Below are 20295 nucleotides of genomic sequence, written 5' to 3'. Positions count from 1 at the left end.
TGCCATTCTAGGGCAAAGAACCACGCAAAAATTGGTGTTATTCACAAACAAATCTTTCCACTTCCAAGTAAAAGTGTACTTCTTTGTAATGTTAAGTGTGTGCAAGCGAATATAGATCAACGAATCCCACTGGTATGAAGAATTGTCCACGCCCATTGGATTCATTAAAATCAATACAAAAATCTCACGGACCTCTCATTGACAGTACATTGAGAATTAAGGAGCTCTATGAATGTGTTTTCTATGTCATTGCAATGTCGTCGTATTAACATTTAGCAAAGCATAGCAGAGACAACGAAATTAATCGATTTTCTACCTTTTCGTGTCTTATTCTTGCATTGCGCACAAACAGATCCTCCGTAATAGTGAGAAGAGTTCCAAAAAGCAACCATGGCATAACCCAACGGAGTTGCGGCTTCGCTTCCCGCTCCATGGCAATTGGAGCGTGTGGAGAAAGACAATGGTGCCAAATATTGCAGGGGTTGAACATTGGGATGGAAGGTTTCTGCTTCTGGGTTCGAAAATATTGATCTTCAGAAGCAGACAGGAGAGGCGAGAACCCATGAAGCACCCAGAGACCCTCTGAAGAGGTTCAACTCAGAGTATAATCTATGCCTATAGTTCGGAATTTGGAAGTTGAAGCAGGGGACCAGCGGGGAGAGAGGACTTCAACAATTAAAATGTTTAATTTGCAGAAATGAATGACAGAGGAAATAAATCCAATTAAATTTCTTAATGAACGTGAAATTATTAAGTGACTTATTTTATTTTTCTCCATTTTACTCTATTTTTACATATTAAGTATGCTGTAGGTTTTTAATGTTTAACAAGAATACACGAATTTTTTTTAGGTTATATTTTTAAAGAATTAAATTTTTTTTTAAATCTAAAAGTTGTTTCAAGATTTTAAAAATTTATGGAACTTGTATTTATTTATGACTCATTTAAAGTTTTTATAGGAGCATACACACTATAGAGCTTATCTTAAGTCAAAGAAAACATATATATATATATATAGACAACTCCTGTGATTTTGTGAGATTTTTAAAATTTTAATTTTAAAACATCTTTATGTGAAGCTTATAAAATCTATAATTTTTTTAAAATTTAAGAAGCGATTTACATTATCTTTTCTACGGAGGTTAGTAACTCCATATTCTTTATTCTAATTCATTCGTTTAGGAATTTTTACGATAAAATTGTGTATTTGTCCCCTTTTGTTTTCCAAAATTGTTCATAATACATCTTATAAATTAAGAGTTTCTAAGTGCATGCTACGGATGTTGATTAGTTAACCATAAAAATAATCGTTATGGTTCGTCTTTCTCCTCCCTCTTTAATAAAAATAATTTTTTTTTGTTTTATATATACTTTTAATGTGTAATCGTGTAATTTTTTAGGGTACGTTGATAATTTGTTGAATTATATAAGATGAGGTGTAATCACTCATAAATTTGGGTTGTATAAATTTCAAAACCTACCTTAAAGAGTAGTCAAGTTGTACCAAATTATTTGGCTCGGCTTAAATTAAAATTTTATCTCATACTCGATTAGGGTAAGCAATTGAGTATAGTTGAACCTGTTTAATAAGGCTCAAACAAGATGTTAAAACCATTACATGATTAATAACTATTCTAAAAGAGTCGAGAATAAAAACCAAAAGACAATTTAATAATAACTAATGTTTGAATGAACTACAATGAATGATGAATTTCAATGTGATAAAAATAATAATAATAACTGACATGTAAAGAAAATCTAGGCAATGGTAAGAATTCCATGGTTTTGAGGATTGTATTGAAAGATAAATTGTTTGAATGCTTGTTGACCTTAGTTGAAATGTTTCATGCTTTTATATCTTATAAATGACAAAATAGTAAGTTATTTTATTTGTACCCCCTTCAATATCAATATTAAATGAATAAATTCACAAGATATGTGTTTACATGCTTGTTTTTTAACATGCTCTGAATTTTATAATATTTAATTATTAAATGCTCATAATTATTAATAATTATGCAATGACTCTCCACCCAAACTATTTCATGTGTCTATATTTTAAGGATAACTAATCTTGAGTAACTATGGCAACAATTAAAACAAACTTATCGGCGTTTGTTAGAGGGCGGTATATTAAATTCAAATGACTCAAGAAAAGCTAAATGAAATTTTATTACCATTTTATTAGATACTTTCGGCCATTATTGTGTAAATTGTATCCAAACACAAGATTTTCATAATTGTATTGAATTTGAGTTCTTAAGTTTTGACTATGCGGTGAATTCATATTCTCACAAAGGAACTTGAATGTACATGAATCGGGTCTAGTGATCAAGTGCGAAGATGAAAGTACAAACATTATGTTTATTGCCTTTTTCATAATCAGAAAAATGTGTTTTGTCACTTGTAGTGAATTAGAACAAAAATTTACTTCCTAATCTAACTTAAAAATTAAATTGCATTTATACAATGAAAACTATAAAAGAGGTCCTAAGTACCTTTTTTTCATATTGGTACTTCTCTTGAGAAATGAAGAGCAAGGATTTAGGAAATATAAAATGTATAAAAAGTTAGGATGATATTGTCTTGGTCAAGGATGAAGATATTAAGGAAAGATGGCGAAGTTACTTTAGTAAGTTGTTTAACGAAAACCAAATAGAAAGCTTAAACTTAAAATTATCAAATGAGGAAAAGACTAAAAATGTCATGCCCTGAACCCGCAGGTGGGTCCCAAGTATGAATATACTAACCTAACATGTCTCTGTACCAATTAAACATACATGATATACTACTGAATGAGGGTCCAACCCCGTGGAGTACACGTAAACGCTATACACATACACATACATATCCATACTCATCAAATACGCAGCGAAAAATCTTCTTTCTATACATACATCATACCATACCAGAGTCTATACAGAACTAGGATATATGCATCCCAAAATACAATACATACTCCAGGTGTCTACAAAACCCAACACTGACAACCTAGTTACAAAACTCGTACCTACTCAGGTACTGAACGTAGCAAACTAATACCCCCGCTTCTAGACCCTAGGATGCTAGTTTTGGCTACCCGAATGGCCTGAAAAACATTTGTATATTTGGAGTGAAACACCTCTCAGTAAGGAAGAAAGCAGGTTATATCAATGTGTGGCATACGAGTGTTATTTTAGCGTAAAATATAACACAATACGATATAGTACGATACAGTTCAATACATTTTAATACAGTTATAGTATTTTTCACAAATCCGTTCCAGTACATACGATACCTAAACATACGGTCAGTGTCGTCATACTAAGCACCCAATTACCCTGCGATAACTGAAGCCTTACAGCGATAACGTTGCCAATACGAGCACCCGATAACCTGTGATAACCGAAGCCCCACAGCGATACTGTTGCCATTATGGTGTAGCGCACACCCATCGGTGACCAGTCGAAAAAAACAGGCGATATTTCATACCCTCGGATATAAAGTCGGACACACTCGCCCATGGTAATTAGCCGAGACATGGCGTCAGCGTATGGTAATTAACCGCCACTAGCTGATTTAGCGTACGGTAATTAGCCGCCACTAGCTGATTTACAAAACCTGGAAAATTTTGGAACTCATGTCCCTATACTCATCAACGTACGGTAATTAGCCGTCACTAGCTATTTTTACAAAACTTGAAACATTTTACATACGACATTTCATTCCACACTTATTTGTTATACAGTAAATCATATCGTTTCCAGTTCAAGAATACATTTTAATAAAAATATAGGTACGGTCATCTCAATACTACAATTTTGACACAACATACGATTTTCCAAACAAAACTAAGATGATACCCAAAAACCCCAAATTTTTCCAAAATTGTAATCCGAAAATCCCGCATTTTCACCTGATAGATTTTCCCAAATAAGTAATTAAAACATACATACGATTGTAACTACAGGTTTACCGATCCCGATTTTAAAAATAAACTGATGTAAACAGAATCCCTTTACCTTTTTCCAAATATCAAACTGCGAACTCTACAGCTCCAAAACTACGAACAAAGACACCAAAACCTAAACAACCTTGAAATTAGACCCTTACCTCAGTTTTGGGTCAAAACTCGAAAATCCTCGAAACGACTTTCGATCCACTATTCTTGAAAAGATTCCTCCCTGATCTACGTAGTAACGTCGGATCGTCGAATCAAGCGACAAACAGCGAAGAATCGAAGAGAGAGAGAGAGAGTTTGGATTTCTTAGCCAAGAAGCAATGAAATAAGATATTTATAGCCCCTTTGACCTGGCCAACCTCGTCGATGAGATGGCACCTTCATCTACGAATTATGCATACGTTTCGTCGATGAACCGGCTCCTTCGGCGACGAATCCTATTTCAATATTTTACAACACATTCGGTATCTCTTCATCGAAGAGACTCTGAATTTCGATGATGAAGAGTGTGAGGGCCTTCGTCAACAAGAACAATGGCTTCGCCAACAAAGTTTGCAAAATTTACCTTTTTACCCTTTTGTTATTTATTCAATTTACATACCTCGGGTCAGGTTCTTACAAAAAATATAAGATTTGTTCAAAAAATTAGAGTTAACGAAGTTAAATTTGCACTAAAAATGATGAAAAATGGGAAAGTTATGGGACTAGACAACATCCTAATTGAAGTTTGGAAATGCTTGGGTGATAACGAAATTATATGGTTAACTAATTTATTTAATAAAATTGTAAAAATTAAGAAAATGTCAGATGAATGGAGGAAAAACACTTTAATACCTATATACAAAAATAAAGGAGATATTCAAAATTGTAATAACTATCGTGGAATTAAAATTATGAGTCATACGATAAAACTTTGGGAAAGGGTAGTTGAACAAAGATTAATGTTAGAAACGAAGATCTCACAAAATCAATTTGGTTTTATGCTGGAGATCTACCACAGAAGCTATTTATCTTTTAAGAATAAAAGATTAATGGAAAAGTTTAGGGGAAAGAAGAGGGACTTGCATATGATATTTATTGACCTTGAGAAAGCATATGATAGGATACCTAGGGAAGTTCTATGGTGGGTTTTAGAAAGAAAAAAAAAAGGTGTATGTTGTAGGTATACCAATGTCATTAAAGATATGTACGATGGAGTAATGACTAGTGTAAGGACTATAGATGGAGAAACTAGAGAATTTCCAATTACCATAGGTGTACATCAAGGATCTACTTTGAGTCCTTATCTTTTTGCTTTAGTGATGGACCAATTGACTAAGAGTATTCAAAATGAGGTTCCATGGTATATGTTGTTTGCAGATGATATTGTATTAATTGACGAATAGGGACAGAGTAGATGCTAAGTTAGAATTATGGAGAGAAACTTTGGAATCTAGAGGCTTTAGGATAAGTAGAAATAAAATAGAATATATGAAATGTAATTTTAGTAATGATAAAAGGAATATTAGAGACAAAGCTAAACTTGATGATGAAGAAATAAATAACACTTGTAGATTTCAATACCTTGGATCTATTATGCAATCTGAAGGAGAAATTGAAGATGATGTAATGCATAGAGTTAAAGCATGTTGGGTAAAATGAAGAAGTGCTTGAAGTGTGCTATGTGATTATAGAATACCCTTAAAATTGAAAGTGAAGCTTTATAGGACAGTTATAAGACTAGTTATGCTATATGGATTGGAATGTTAGGCGACGAAGAAACTTAATATCCAAAAAGTAAAAGTTTCCGAGATGAAAATGCTTAGATGGATGAGTGGTATAACATTGAAAGATAAATTAAAGAATGAACATATTCGTGTTAAGTTAGGTGTAGCTCCTATAGAAGATAAGATAAGGAATGGACGACTCAGATGGTATGGATACTTGCAACGTAGGCCACATAGTGCACCTATGAGGAAGAGTGACTTAATTACTGTGGGGGGGCAGTAGAAGGGGTGGGGGTAGACCTAAAGTAACTTGAGAGGAGATAGTGAGTAAGGATTTAATATCCTTAAATCTATCAAAAGAAATGGTCCATGATTGCATAAATTGGCAGAAAAGGATTCATATAGCCGACCCCACTTAGTGGGACTAAGGTTTGGTTTTGTTGTTGTTGACTTGGGAGGAGATAGTGAGTAAGGATTTAAGATCTTTGATTCTATCAAAAGAAATGGTCCATGATCGCATAAATTGGAGGAAAAGGATTCATATAACCGACCCCACTTAGTGGGACTAAGGCTTGGTTGTTGTTGTTGTTGTTGTTGTTGTGCTTCTCTAAAAAAAATACTTTTCTAGGAGTGGTTTAAAACAATCCTCTATACAATGAATAGTAGTAAAAAGGCTCACGCTTCCTAGGGACAACCTAAATGTGAAATTATTTTAGAAAAATAAAATACATATATACAACACGCCAATATAAAATGAGGATTTAAAATGTGGAAGTTGGAAAAAAAATAATTTTACATGATGAATTGCTTGTGTAGAAGCATATTTTCGTGTACAAATTTTATACACATTGGTTGTATTCCAGACGCAGACCTAAAGAGGGAGACTAGCCCTGTTGAATAGTCTCGAACTGGCTTAGACCTAGTTAGGAAAGCTAGGTGCACCATCCTGTTAAGGCGTATTGGTTGAGGTCAACCCCTTGAATTGACCTGATTGTATAGGTGCTCCTTCACTCGTTTAAGTGAGCATTATAGTGGTAATCATTGTGCTCGTGTGGTCAAAGTGGGGACGTAGGTAATTTGGTTGAACCTCGATAACATATTGCGTGTATTATTTACTTTTCCGCACTTTACTTTTATTACATGTGTATGTTTATTTATTTATTGCATAGACTGACCCTAGGTTGTGCTACACTATTGATAAAACCAGTAAACCTAGGCGACAAATTTTAAATTCCCAATTCACCCCCCTCTTTGGGTTATGCCAAAACTTACAAAATTCATATATATATTTCTTGTAAAAGAAGCCAACCTACATTTAACATTTATATACTGAAAATATACCTTTCATTTCTTACTTAATTATTTTAAAAAATATTTCACTTTGCTCAGTCCATTTTTCACATATGCATAACTAATAAGACAACCCTAAACTCAGAAATCATAATTTAAACGGTTGTCGTTTTTAAACCCATACAAAAAATATACACATATATTCATAACATATCCATTATCCATTTAATTCATAAAAAATTCTAGTTTAATATATATTTCCCCTTACCTGGTTTTTTGAACTACGTCAACAAGGACCCCAAAAAGATACATGCGGCGCTCACCAGAACCCTGAATAAAAAATCCTAGTTCCATTAAATTAATCATAAATAAAATACTATTTTAACATTTCTTAGGCCAATAAATTCCAAATAAATAATTATACTCTCAAATATAACCAATTTAGTTAATTCCTCAAATCTCACTCTCGCTTTGGAGTAGTACTTAGGAAACCCAAATTGAAAATTTACTCCAGCCAAAATGACAACAATTGAGACTAGGACCCCATAGTCGTGCCCGATTGTCGATCTGGCGGCAGATTTAAGGAGAAATTGAAAAAATAGGAAGAGGTTATCTTACCCTAAGAGTGGTGCCTACGTCGCTCCTACTACAAATCCACTCTGGTAGAAATGTCGATGGCGGAGATAGGAACCCAACGGTACCTTCCATTTTTCGATCAGCTGAATATCCGCCGAGAAATTGAGGAAAGAAAGGAGAGAGATGAAGGAGAGGACAAAGACTTGGAGAAGGAGCTGAGAGGCGCTGGGCACTCGTCTTGAGAGATCAAGATTTCCAAATTGGAAATCTAATCTTCAAATTGCATTGAATGCAATCTTACCTAACTATTTTAATATTATTATATTAATATTATATATATATATATATATGTATACATCATATTATTTATTTAATAAATTCAATTTAACAATATTTTATTTATTTATTTATTTTGAATCACTGCATTAACGGACCAAAAAGTCACCATGAATATTCATTAAGATGATCAACCTATGTCTGCCTCTTTTCTTATGAAACTAATACAAGTGAGAGGCACAAGTTTAAATGGTTTCCAATTTAAAAATGCATATGCATAGGTCTACTTGAATTTTATGCATTCATCTAGATTAAGACTTAGTGTAGTCAACTTAGTCATTCAACTCATTTCTAAGGATATGAAGCTCTAAAGGATATGACATAACGCTTTGAGAGCTTATGAGACGAAGTAAATAATAAATACTCTTAATAGTTAAATTTCTATTAAGTTCAGAAGAGTATTTAGGAGAGGTAGGACATTGTTCAATATGTATTCGTGCTAGCTAATATGTCCTAATAGTTAGACCAAGAGCAACTAGGAGTATATTATTATTTATGAAACAGTGCTCTTGGGAGGATAGAAAGTATCCTTTAGATATGATCAATAGAGCAAGGATACGAACCAAGGAATGAGAGAAACCCTACCGAATATGATCATGGTTTGGTAAAGATTTCCTATGAAGGAGATGATGACTAAACTTTGATCCAGGCTTTTAGGTTTAAAGATAAGCTTAGGAAAAAGGATGTATAGTGTGAGACGGAACCCTAAACCTCATCTTTGTGAAATGGACAAAGTATGCTTAACTTAAGGTGTTTATATTTAAGTGTGAGTTAAGCAATGGGAAATATATACCGGGCACAATTGCCCTCTTCATTTAGAAGTGGATATGTATACTAAGCTTCTATATTTTGAACCAAAAACACCACCCAAGCCTATTGACATTACTAACCCCTAAATCCCTAGAGTCTAAGGGAAAATTAACTAGTTTAATAAATTTAATTTAAATCCATTTTTCCTTAAGTCCTATGGGGTTTGTTTTTCTAATTATCCATTTCATTTCTTTTTCTATGCCTCTAGCACTTCTGAGTAAACAGTTAAACCATACGTGCCACATAGTTTTGCAAAATAAGCAGACATTGAATATACATAAAAGATTGTGCTTATTTATTGTATTTTTGCTCAACAAGGCATGGCAATAAGTTTTGTAAGATAAACCCTTTTTGAAACATTCACTTATTTTAACTCCTAAGGGTTTACCATGATTATTCATTTCATTCTTAGCTTTGGGTGTTATGCTAGAATAATCATCCATTACTTCTTCTAAGCAGATAATTTTCAACATTTTCTTAATCTTTTTCTTTTCAGGAGTGGCATAATATTCTTTCAATTCTTTCAACTGATTTGCCATTTTCTTATTTTCATTCTTCAAAACTGTTTTATGTTTAGACATCTGAACTAGAAGCTTATGCATTTTACATAAAGTACATTCTAGTTCTTTGTTTGAAGGCATGCTTTCAAAAGCAAATTCAATACATGATTCATCATAAGAATTCTAATCATCAATATTACATGAATTATTGCATGCAGTAATATCATTTGAAATAATAGATGATTCATCATAAGCATTATCGACAGAACTGTCATAATATTCAATAAATAATTCAGCAACAGAATCATCTATAAAGACTGAGATAGGATCATATACCTTAATGTCTGATACAGAAATTATCCTATCATTTATCACTCCCTAAGTGGTGGTTTCATTCTCCCAGAATTGTCCATATTTTCTTTCAAGTTCATCCTAAATTTCCTGTGCACTTTTGCATGCCATGATCTCAAGAAAGATGTTAGAACCTAAAGCACAATATAATAATTCCATGGCATATGAATTTGCATGCATCAAAGTAATATCATTTTCGTTTACAAGCATACAAATTCCTTTAACAATCACTTGCCAAGCCCTACGACTCATAGATTTTATAAATGTGTACCCATTCTAATCTTCCAGGTGGTGTAATCGACACCACAAAACAATGGAGGACTAGTAGGTGACTGTCCCTCTCCGAATGTACACCAATACGAGTCGTCTCGATCTTTAGCAAAAATGATTAAGTCAATGCCACGAGGCTCTGATACTAATTGTTGACTTTGGTGTATTCCCAAGAGAGGGGTGAATTGGGTATTTAAAAGTTTATCTCCTAGGTTAAACCAAATCAGTAGTATTACATAACCTAGGGTCTGTCTATGCAATTATAAACTCAATCATTCACAATAAAACATACACGTGTAGTAAATAAATTGCGAAAATGTAAAGTACACGCACGATATGTTATCGGGGTTCGGCCATTTGTGCCTACGTCCCCGCCTCAGCTCGCAAGCCAAAGGATTACCACTATTGTTCACTTAATAGGTGGAGCGGCACTGATTACGACCAGGTCAAATTCCCAGGGCTGACCTCGACCTTTACACACTCTCCTTATAGGGCGGAGAAGGCCCTAGCATAACACCTTAACAGAATGGTGCACCTAACTTTCTTAACTGGGTTTAAGCTAATTCGGAACTATTCACCAAGGCTTAAATACAAACGATATAAAAATTTATGTACAAAAAAATGCTTCTTACACAAGCAAATATGTACCACTACACACAAGCATAAATCAATACACCTCAAACAGATAGGAACTATAAGCTCAATGCAATATGTGTGATAAGACTCAATCTAATGTCCATACTCAATCAAGAACAATGAGTGTATTAATTGTAATGCCCCAATTATTCATACCATTTTTTTCAACATCATATCAAATCGGGCACATCACCACCTTATACCATAAACATAACCCGACCCACATTGGGTATCAGGTGTACCAGTCATATCATATTTAAAAAAAAACCTATCAGCGGAAGTCAACATGTACATACACCATAGCTAATACACATACCAGAGTAATAATCAACCATATCCATATACATCAACTAACATCCAAAATAACAAAACTCTAGGGAAAATATTCCTCCCTGGATCAAACACTCACCCTCTGTATTAGGGTCTCTGCTCCACTCTATCTCAGAGGCTGAGAGCTCTATCACCAGCTCGATCTCGTTTTCCTGAAATATTTAATACTTGGGTGAGACACATCTCAGTAAGACGGAATAAGTTATTGACAGTGTGTGACAAAATGAATTTAAATACAACATAATATACATTTTTCAAATCATCTTTCATTTGAGGGAAATAATAAATATGTGTGTGTAGTTATATAGATATAAAGAGCAGCTTTTGCAAGCTTTTAATCCCCATTTCAATTTCATTATTTTTCCTTTCTCATATTTCTTTCATAATTCATTTGTTCGGCTCATGAGAATCCTCGGTAACCATAGTCATATCGTGTCTATAACTCATAGCCATTTCCATGTCACTATCCAGCCCATTGGTATACTCGGTAACCATTTCATGTTGTGTCTATAACCCATGACTGCCCTGAGGATTTTCTTCCTCATCATGCTTCCCCCCATGGTCAAGGTTAGGCGGCCCGAAGTCTGGATCTAATCGCAGTTGGCCGACCCAGTTAGATCAAATAATACTATATACCTGTTTGTAGTAACGAATGTCCTGCCACATACCCTGATCCGGAATCTAGGAGGCAATAAACAACTCTACTCTAGCCCATTCGCACTGTCACGCCACACGCTCCACGAGTTCGCGTGGTTGCCCTTTTCAACTACTAGCATCTGTACTGTGCTCGATATCATAACCCATCACCGGGGTTTACATATCCATCCATCAGGATTTTCATTGCCACTATTTCACACTTCAATACATGTACATATCCTCATTGCAGTTGTTAAACTGCAATGTTCACATTCCCAGTATTCACATTTCATCATTCACAAATCAATTTCCATATTTCAATATTCATATTACAGAATTTCACGTTGCAATATTTCCATTTTCATATATCAAAATTCACATATCACATTTTATATATTTCATCATTTCCAGTATGCACATATCAGTATTTCATTTTTCCCATTTCATAAAAAATCATTTTCATATTTCCCATGTTCCACATTTCTCAATATTCGCATATATCAGTGCTCCATATTTCCACTATTCCCACAAAATCATTTTTGTATATACATTTATCCCATATCAATACTTTCCAGAAAATCATATAATAATTCCACATTTCATTTCATTTTTCCAAGGATACTCATCATCATATCATTTTCCCAAAGTTCCCATTTCAAATCATATTTTACATAATACATTTCATCATTTTTATATAATCATTTGCCACACAATTTTTCCATTTGTTATTCGTATCATAATAAATTCAGGAAAAATACTTTAAATCATTTCACATATAAATCAACTAGTCTTTCACAAAAATATCTACTAAAACTTATTCCACTTACCTGGCTTACAGAGATGCCCACAATCAATTCAATCTTATGCTTGTAGCGATCATAGTTCAACACCCTACAATTTTACATTTTCCTAACGAAATCAACAAAATCCCACAATACACTCATTTGACATTTCCCAGAACATTCAACAAACCTCAACATACTTTTCATAAAATATTGCTCAGGTTCCCAATAATCTAAATTCATCATTAAATTCCAAAATACCCCACTTACTTCGGTTTTCCTAAACTATGCCCACAGGGTCCCGAAATTATATCCGCGGCGCTTACCCGAGCCTTGAATTCAATAACTCTAATTCAACCTCAGAATGCCCAATATTTAACATTTCCAAATCTACAATAATTAAATAATAATTAGCTCCTTAATAACCCCCTTAGCCTAATTTTGGGGTTATGCCTACGATGACCCCACAAGAAATCTCCTCTACCAAACTTGTAGAGAATCATCTCTAGATTCTCGTGGTGGTGTCCGATCATCAATTGGACTTAAGATTTATGAGAAATTGAGGTAAAAGTGAGAATTGAGCTTACCCCAGGAGATATGCCTACGCCGCTCCTATGACAAATCCGCTCCGATAGAAATGTCGGTGACAGAGAATGAAGCCCAATGGTATTTTCTATTCTCTAATCAGCGCTTGTTAGGTCGAAGAAATCGAGGAGAGTGGGAGAGAGATGAAGGTGAGTGTTGGCGCTAGGAGGAACTCTGGTTCTGCAATCTCAATTTTGAGATTGATTTCAGGTTAAGGAATCGTGAAGCTTCAGAGTTACATAACTTGATATATAAGATATATTATATTATAATATATTAAAATATTATTTAATTAATTAATTAATATTAATTTTTTTATCCTTAATTTAATTTTTTTTTCTTTTAGGATCACCACACCTAAATATTTTTGGGGTCATTACATTAATCAAGCTAATCTTTGAAACTATGTATAGATGTAAATCTCAATCACAGTTTAGGGTTTCAAAGATTTCTACTAAGAACATTCTAAATATCTCTAACAAAGATTTTCTCAATATTCAAGCACAAGAGATATTCAAAAATGAGTTGGTGAAAAAGATTTTTGCACACTCAAAATTCACAAGCTCAATGAGTTTTGCAATGAAAATGCAAAGACTCGCTAGCTACAAAATTTTCCCACACACTGATTTATCAAATAAAATCAAAGGGAAAATCTTATGCTCAACTCTATATCTAAAAAACAAATACAATGAATATAATGAGAGTATCCTAGCAATATAGAACAATGAATTTTCACTCAAACAACTCTCACAAAGATTGGTTTAGCAAAGGAATGATTGTATGAGAGAGTATAAGAAATTTGGCTTCAAAATGTGTAGTATGGGCAAATGGGAATGAAAATGAGCCCCTATATACAGACAATGACTAAATTATGACCATTAGGGACAAAGGGTAATTATTAAAATTGTTTTAAAACTTATTAGAAAAATTAACCCTGTTTAACCCTATTTACCTCGGTTAAAAAATGAACTAACCCAAGAGTTTCGAGTGCCGGACCTGAGGTTCGGTCACCCGAACAGATACAACAGAAAAAGTCATTTTTGAATGTTCGGGTGCCTGAATAAGGGCTTGGTTTGCTGAACCAAGGCGATTCTCCGAAAGTCCGCGATTCGGTCACCCGGTCCTGAGTTTGGTCTGTCGAACTCATGTGTTTCGAAGCCCGAGGCAAATTTAAACATGAAGTTCGGGCTGCCGAGTTGGTGGGAAAGTACCTGACACAAGTTCAGTCGACCGTGGAAGATATGTTCATTTTAGTTCGGTTTGCCGAACTTAGGTCAACTTTTTGACCGGTCCACGGTTCGGTCGACCAAGGCAATTTTGACTTGCTAGATTCGGTTGCCCGAATTCCTTTTGATTTTAACCTAAGGTCCTTTTCTTTGCTTTTAAAATTTTATTGATAATATGAGAACTATATTAGGGTTTTGTGCACTTAGTGTGGGAACCTAAGGTCCATTTAAGGTCATTCTGAGCATATTTTTCCTATCATGCATGATGCAAATTATTACAGACCTTTGGAATTATAATTACAGACCCGAATTAAAGATAATATAGATTACAATGAATAACTATTCTAGGTCTTTATTCTTCAAGTCACCTCACACCATCATATGATCTTGCCAATATTAACCTACACACAAACTTGGCAGATATTAAGTACCAAAGTATTTGTCATAATCAAAATGGGATATGACCCATAAGGTCAACATTCTTTTTTTTTTGTTTTTGACGATTCAGGATTGTTGAATCGATGCCTAGCGAGAGGGTTGTTCTTGTTAGAGAGAGATCTCCACCTTGAACGAAGAGAAGCTTTACTTCACCATGTAACGAAGTTGGGAAAGGAAATCCTCACAGCGCGTTGCTTGAGGTAAGGACATAGGTTGCTGGTCAAACCTTGTAAAAATTCTTGTGTTCCTCTTTCTTCCCTTAATCTTTTTACATTCTTACAAGTTTATAAATTGTGTATGCTTATTTAATTGTTAAGAACTTGTTGGATATTGGGGATTTGTTGGAATATTGATTTTGATCAAGAAACTATATTGATTGTTTTTGTTGGATTGAAAATTCAGACTAAGTTTAAATACTGAATTGTTGAATATCACAACTAAGAGATATCTTGTGAAATAGATGAGTTCATTGAACGAAAATTGCAGGACATTTAAGATAAATTTTTTGAAATTGATATTGTCTCTGATATTTATTGAAAAGAAAAACTGACCTTGAATTTTATCTATTGAAGTGCTGAGAGTTGAATTTGTAATATCATATATGTCGCGACATCTCGGGAGCGCGTGGTGCCCCGGGCGACGAAATTAAATATCAATTTTAATTTTCAAGAAAAAATAGGGATGTCGGAGTCGCCACTAACCTTTTAGTGTGGTTAGAACACATGATTACTACCCCGTTAGGGGTAGAATGGGTCTACATTACCAGAGTTAGGCTCGGGAGTTCGGTTACGCGAGGGGAAGGTACAAGCACCCCCTACGGGCCCGTTCTTACGAATGGTACCTAATTAATTTGAAATTATCCCTAAGTTAATCTAATAAGTCTTTAAATTACTCATATTTATCAATTTATAAATACACATGAAAAATAAATAAATAAGTAAATAAATATAATATATACATATATATTCCCTCAGAGCTTAAAGGTACGTAAAGCCCGAAGGCTAATACCCCCCGCAATAAAATAATAGGGATATACCCACACAAAAATACTTACTAAAATAATACCAAAATATTAGAAATAATAGATATCTCAATACAAAATATAAACATAGGATATAGTTGAGAATTCCATAAATATATGAAAGTAATATCCCTAACATATTATAATGATAATATATTACCTGTAATAATAATACTACTATAATAATAACACGTATATATCTCATAATATTAATAACACATAAATACCAATATGATATTATAATACCACTTTAATATATATATATATATATATATATATATATATATACATCATAACACATAAATATTAATACTATACCATAATAATACTACTACACTAATAATACATATATATCATAATTTCACTAACTATACAATATGATAATAATATATCTTAACAAATACATGCAAAAACCCTAACTATAAATAATCAAAATTTTAACATAACTGTAATAAAACCCTGTTAATATTGACAATAAAGGAAACATGACAATAAATCAAACCCTAAAAGTTAAATATAAACAAACAAGGAAACAAATAAGATGAAATTATGGCATTTATACAAACCTAAAAATAAATATACAATGATATGGAAATAATCAAACCCTAAAAAATTCAACATGCAATAAAATGGAAATAAATCAAAAATCCTAAAAAATATGTACTAATAATTTGGAAACATAACAAACCCTAAAGTTAAAATGTGATAATAATATGGAAACACTCATAACCCTAAAATTAATAAACGATCCATATAGAGGCAATCAAATCCTAAAAATATTAATAACATGCTAATTATAATAACGATGATAATTACAATAATAAACAATATGCTTGTATTTATACATAAACAATGTACTTAATACTACCAATAATGTACAAATAATATAATATTTATACTAACACAATTCATCTAATAGTTATACTAATAAATTAACAATGATATAACCAATACTAGTATACAAACCAATAATAATATTAACAATGCCAATAATAACATTATTACTTTCAGTGCTACACAAACAATATAATATTAATACTAACATAATAATAATATTGTTAAATAATAATATCATGACATTACTGTTGATAATAACACACAAATAATACCATAATATTGCTAATAATAATATACAAAGAATAATAATATTTAATATGATCAATATAAAAGAAAATGTATATATATATATATATATATATATATACATATTAACACTGACAGTAATATATATGTATATTTATGTGTGTTGTGTGTACAACAGTTGGCAACAGAAACAGGAGGCAGGGGGGCTTACCGGGTGTTCTCGTGTTGCAGGGATGGCCGGAGGAACCAGTGGCCGTGAGTGGTGTCACCGGAGGTTGCAGAGAGTGACGACGCTGGGAGGTTGGCACGAGCAGAGGGAGGAGAAGGAGTTGGAGGTCTCCGGTGGCTCGGGTCTTGGCTGGCCGCGGAGGGTGGTCTGGTGGTACTGCAGGAGCAGGTCTTCGTGATGGTTGGTTTTCTGCTGCAGAGGCTGTGCAGAGGTGAAGTGTTCGGCTGGTGTTGGTGAAGCCGCAGGCTGCTGCTGGTGTGGCTGGCCGGACTAGCGTCGCAGAGAGGCTGGACTCTCGGGCTGTGCTGGCCGAGAGCAGAGGATCGCTGGGGGTAATGGTGTTGCCGGAGCGGGGCTGTGATGGTGTTGCCGGAGGCTGGAGAAAGGCTCGGATGGAGGCTCGAGCAGAGGGAGGAGAAGGAGTTGCAGAGTGGAGGTGCTGCGAAGAAGAAGAAGAAGAAGACCTAGGTGATGATGGAAAAAGAATTTTTTTTGTTTTCTCAGGCCTGCGCTGCGCCCCCCCGTGTGTGTAGCCGGCTGTGCCTTGCCTCCCCCTATGTGAGTTCCCAAGCCTTTTTAAAGGCCCCCCCCCCCCCCCCCCCCCCCCCAAAAACCCTACTGAAACTTTCCTGTTTTGTTTTTTTTTTTAATGATAATACTAATTACAATAATAATAATAATAAGAGTATTACTAATAATAATAATAATGTTACTAATAATAATAATAGTAATAATAATAATGATAATATCAAAATAATAGTAATAATAAGGTATAAATAATAATATAGGAAAACAAAAATAATAATAATAATAATAATAATAATAAATAAATAACAATAATAATAGTAATAATAATAATAATAAATAAATAAATAAAATATACCCAAAATAATAGTAAAGTAACACTAATTATAATACTAGTAATGATCAATAATAAATAATACAAATAATTATAAGAAAATAATAATAATAAAAATAAGATAATAATAATAATAATATAATGAGAAGGGACCCCTTTGTTCTATTTGGTTAGGGCAAAAATAGGGTGTCTACAATATATACATTGGATTGTTGGTTGGCAATTGATAAAAATTTGTGATTGTGCGACTGTATCAAATTAAATTGAAAAGGGTTATAATAAATTAAAGTTTTTAAAAAAGTTTTAAAACCCAATTCATCCCCTCTTGGGAGTTCACCTTTATTCTCATAATTTTTTAAAATGGTGGCCACAATATTTTGATAATTTTGAAATTTATACTTATTAGATCATACTTATAATTTTAATATCAATCTATTATGTTATAGTTTAGTTATTTTTATTAGTCTTGTCAATGTATATTTCTAAAATACTCAATAAATTAAATATATATTTTGATAATAATGCAGAATATAGTTAAATAAATTAAGTATATCAAAATGAACCAATGTATGTCAGATTTAAGAAAAAATTAATTTGACACATTTCACTGAAATATTTTTTACCATTGTGTGTAAACACCACACAACAGACACACACACACACAAACAAATATATATATATATATATATATATCATGTATGCGTATGCGTGTACTTATTTATATATTGAGCCATATATAAATTTTTATTTTTAATTTTTGAAAATCAAATATTAATGTTCATTGGCTCGATTGAGATCGTTTGAAGTGCTGCTGTCCGACACCTAGATGTACTCAACGTCCTCCAATCCATTGCTGATCGTGACCCTACCCAGTGCAAACTCTTCATTCACGACCTTGGATGGGACATTACCATCATGAATTTCCGCAATCTCCTCTACCTACGGTGACATCGAAGAAGTTATTGCAATCCTTGGCAAGGTCATTGGGAAAAGTAAAGGGTACGAGTTTATTACATTCAAGCACGTCAATGACATTTTGCTCGCATTGAAGAAGTCAAGTAAGAAAATTGACGAACGAATAACCGAGACCCAGCTTGCAATATTGGGAAATTCTTGATCTAATGCGAAGCCAACTACAATTGATGTTTCTAGGCACAAGATTTATGTAGCCAATGTGCCTATTTTCAAGGTATGATTTTTTTTCTCCATCATACAATAATAATTCTAAAAAAAAAAACAAATAGATGTCATAGTTTCAACGCTTGAAGAGCTCTGCCTTAATGGCTAATAATAATTAATATGATGTTCAATTTATTTAATCAATTAAACAATGACTTATGCACCAAATGCATAGTGAGGCCATAACAACTGCATTGTTAGTCAAATAAATAAAGTCAAGCTTTGAAATTCCAATGAGTTGGCTGAATGCACCATGGGATCGGCAATAATGACTCTTGCACATTCATGTACACTGAACAGTGAATTTGAAATTGCAATTGGAAATTTGAGTTGAAATTTCAACGCACACTGAAATTACATAATTGTAGCAATTGCAATTGGTGAAACCCCAAAGAACAAAACTGAGCTCCTTAGTGACATTCTGTTGAGCACCTGGAGCCCAATCAGCTAAACAATCCACACCATAATCAAAACAAATAGTAACAAAATCACCATCGTCAATGGTAGACATCTCGCAGATCTCAATCTCCAACTTCAATCTGTCACTGCACTCACAACCCCATTCCAAAAAATCCAACATGGGACGCATGAATCAAATGGGACACAATTGAATAATTTGAGTTCATAGACCCCACAGATGACACAGACGATACGAAAATAGTCTGCAAAATCTATAACACTGCACGCTCACCTGCAGTTCCCTTTGCCGCAAATGATCGAACACTTGGTGCATACACGTCCAAACCCTTTGAAACAAATCCATCTCGAACCGATTTTGAATCCTAACTGATATTGAAAATACCAGAACTCACATCTTTAACCCCAATGAAATCAAAACTGTAAGAACCTGTCGAATTGAACAACCACCCCAACATTATAAATTACCAAAATGTTACTGAAGATATAGCCCAAAAGATGAGCAGCTCATTAGGCAAAGAAAAATCGGCCCAACTGATGAGCAACGCTCGTGAGGCCAGAAGACTACCCAAAAAATGAGCACAACTCATTAGGTAAGGAAGAATCGGCCCAACTGACGAGCATTAATGCTCATAAGGCTAGAAAACTGCACAAAAAATGAGCATAGCTCATTAGGCAAATAAGAATCAGCCTAACTGATGAGCAACGCTCGTGAGGCCAAAAGACTACCCAAAAAATGAGCATAGCTCATTAAGCAAAGAAAAATTAATCCAACTGATGAGCAATGCTCGTGAGGCCAGAAAATTGCCTAAAAAATGAGCACAACTCATTAGGTAAGAAAGAATCGGTCCAACTGACGAGCAACGCTCGTGAGACCAGAAGATTGGCCAAAAAATAAGCACAGCTCATTAGGCAAAGAAGAATCGGCCCAACTAACGAGCAACGATTGTGAGGCCAGAAGACTGCCCAAAAAATCAGTACAACTCATTAGGCAAAGAAGAATCGGCCCAACTGAGGAGCAACGCTCGTGAGGCCCAGAAACGGCCCAAAATATGAGCACAGCTCATTAGATTAGAAACGGAAAAAGAGAAGAGC

This window comes from Malania oleifera, chromosome 1, assembly GCF_029873635.1.
Source record: "Malania oleifera isolate guangnan ecotype guangnan chromosome 1, ASM2987363v1, whole genome shotgun sequence".
Classification (NCBI taxonomy): domain Eukaryota; kingdom Viridiplantae; phylum Streptophyta; class Magnoliopsida; order Santalales; family Ximeniaceae; genus Malania; species Malania oleifera.
Note: the sequence above shows the minus strand (reverse complement) of the source record.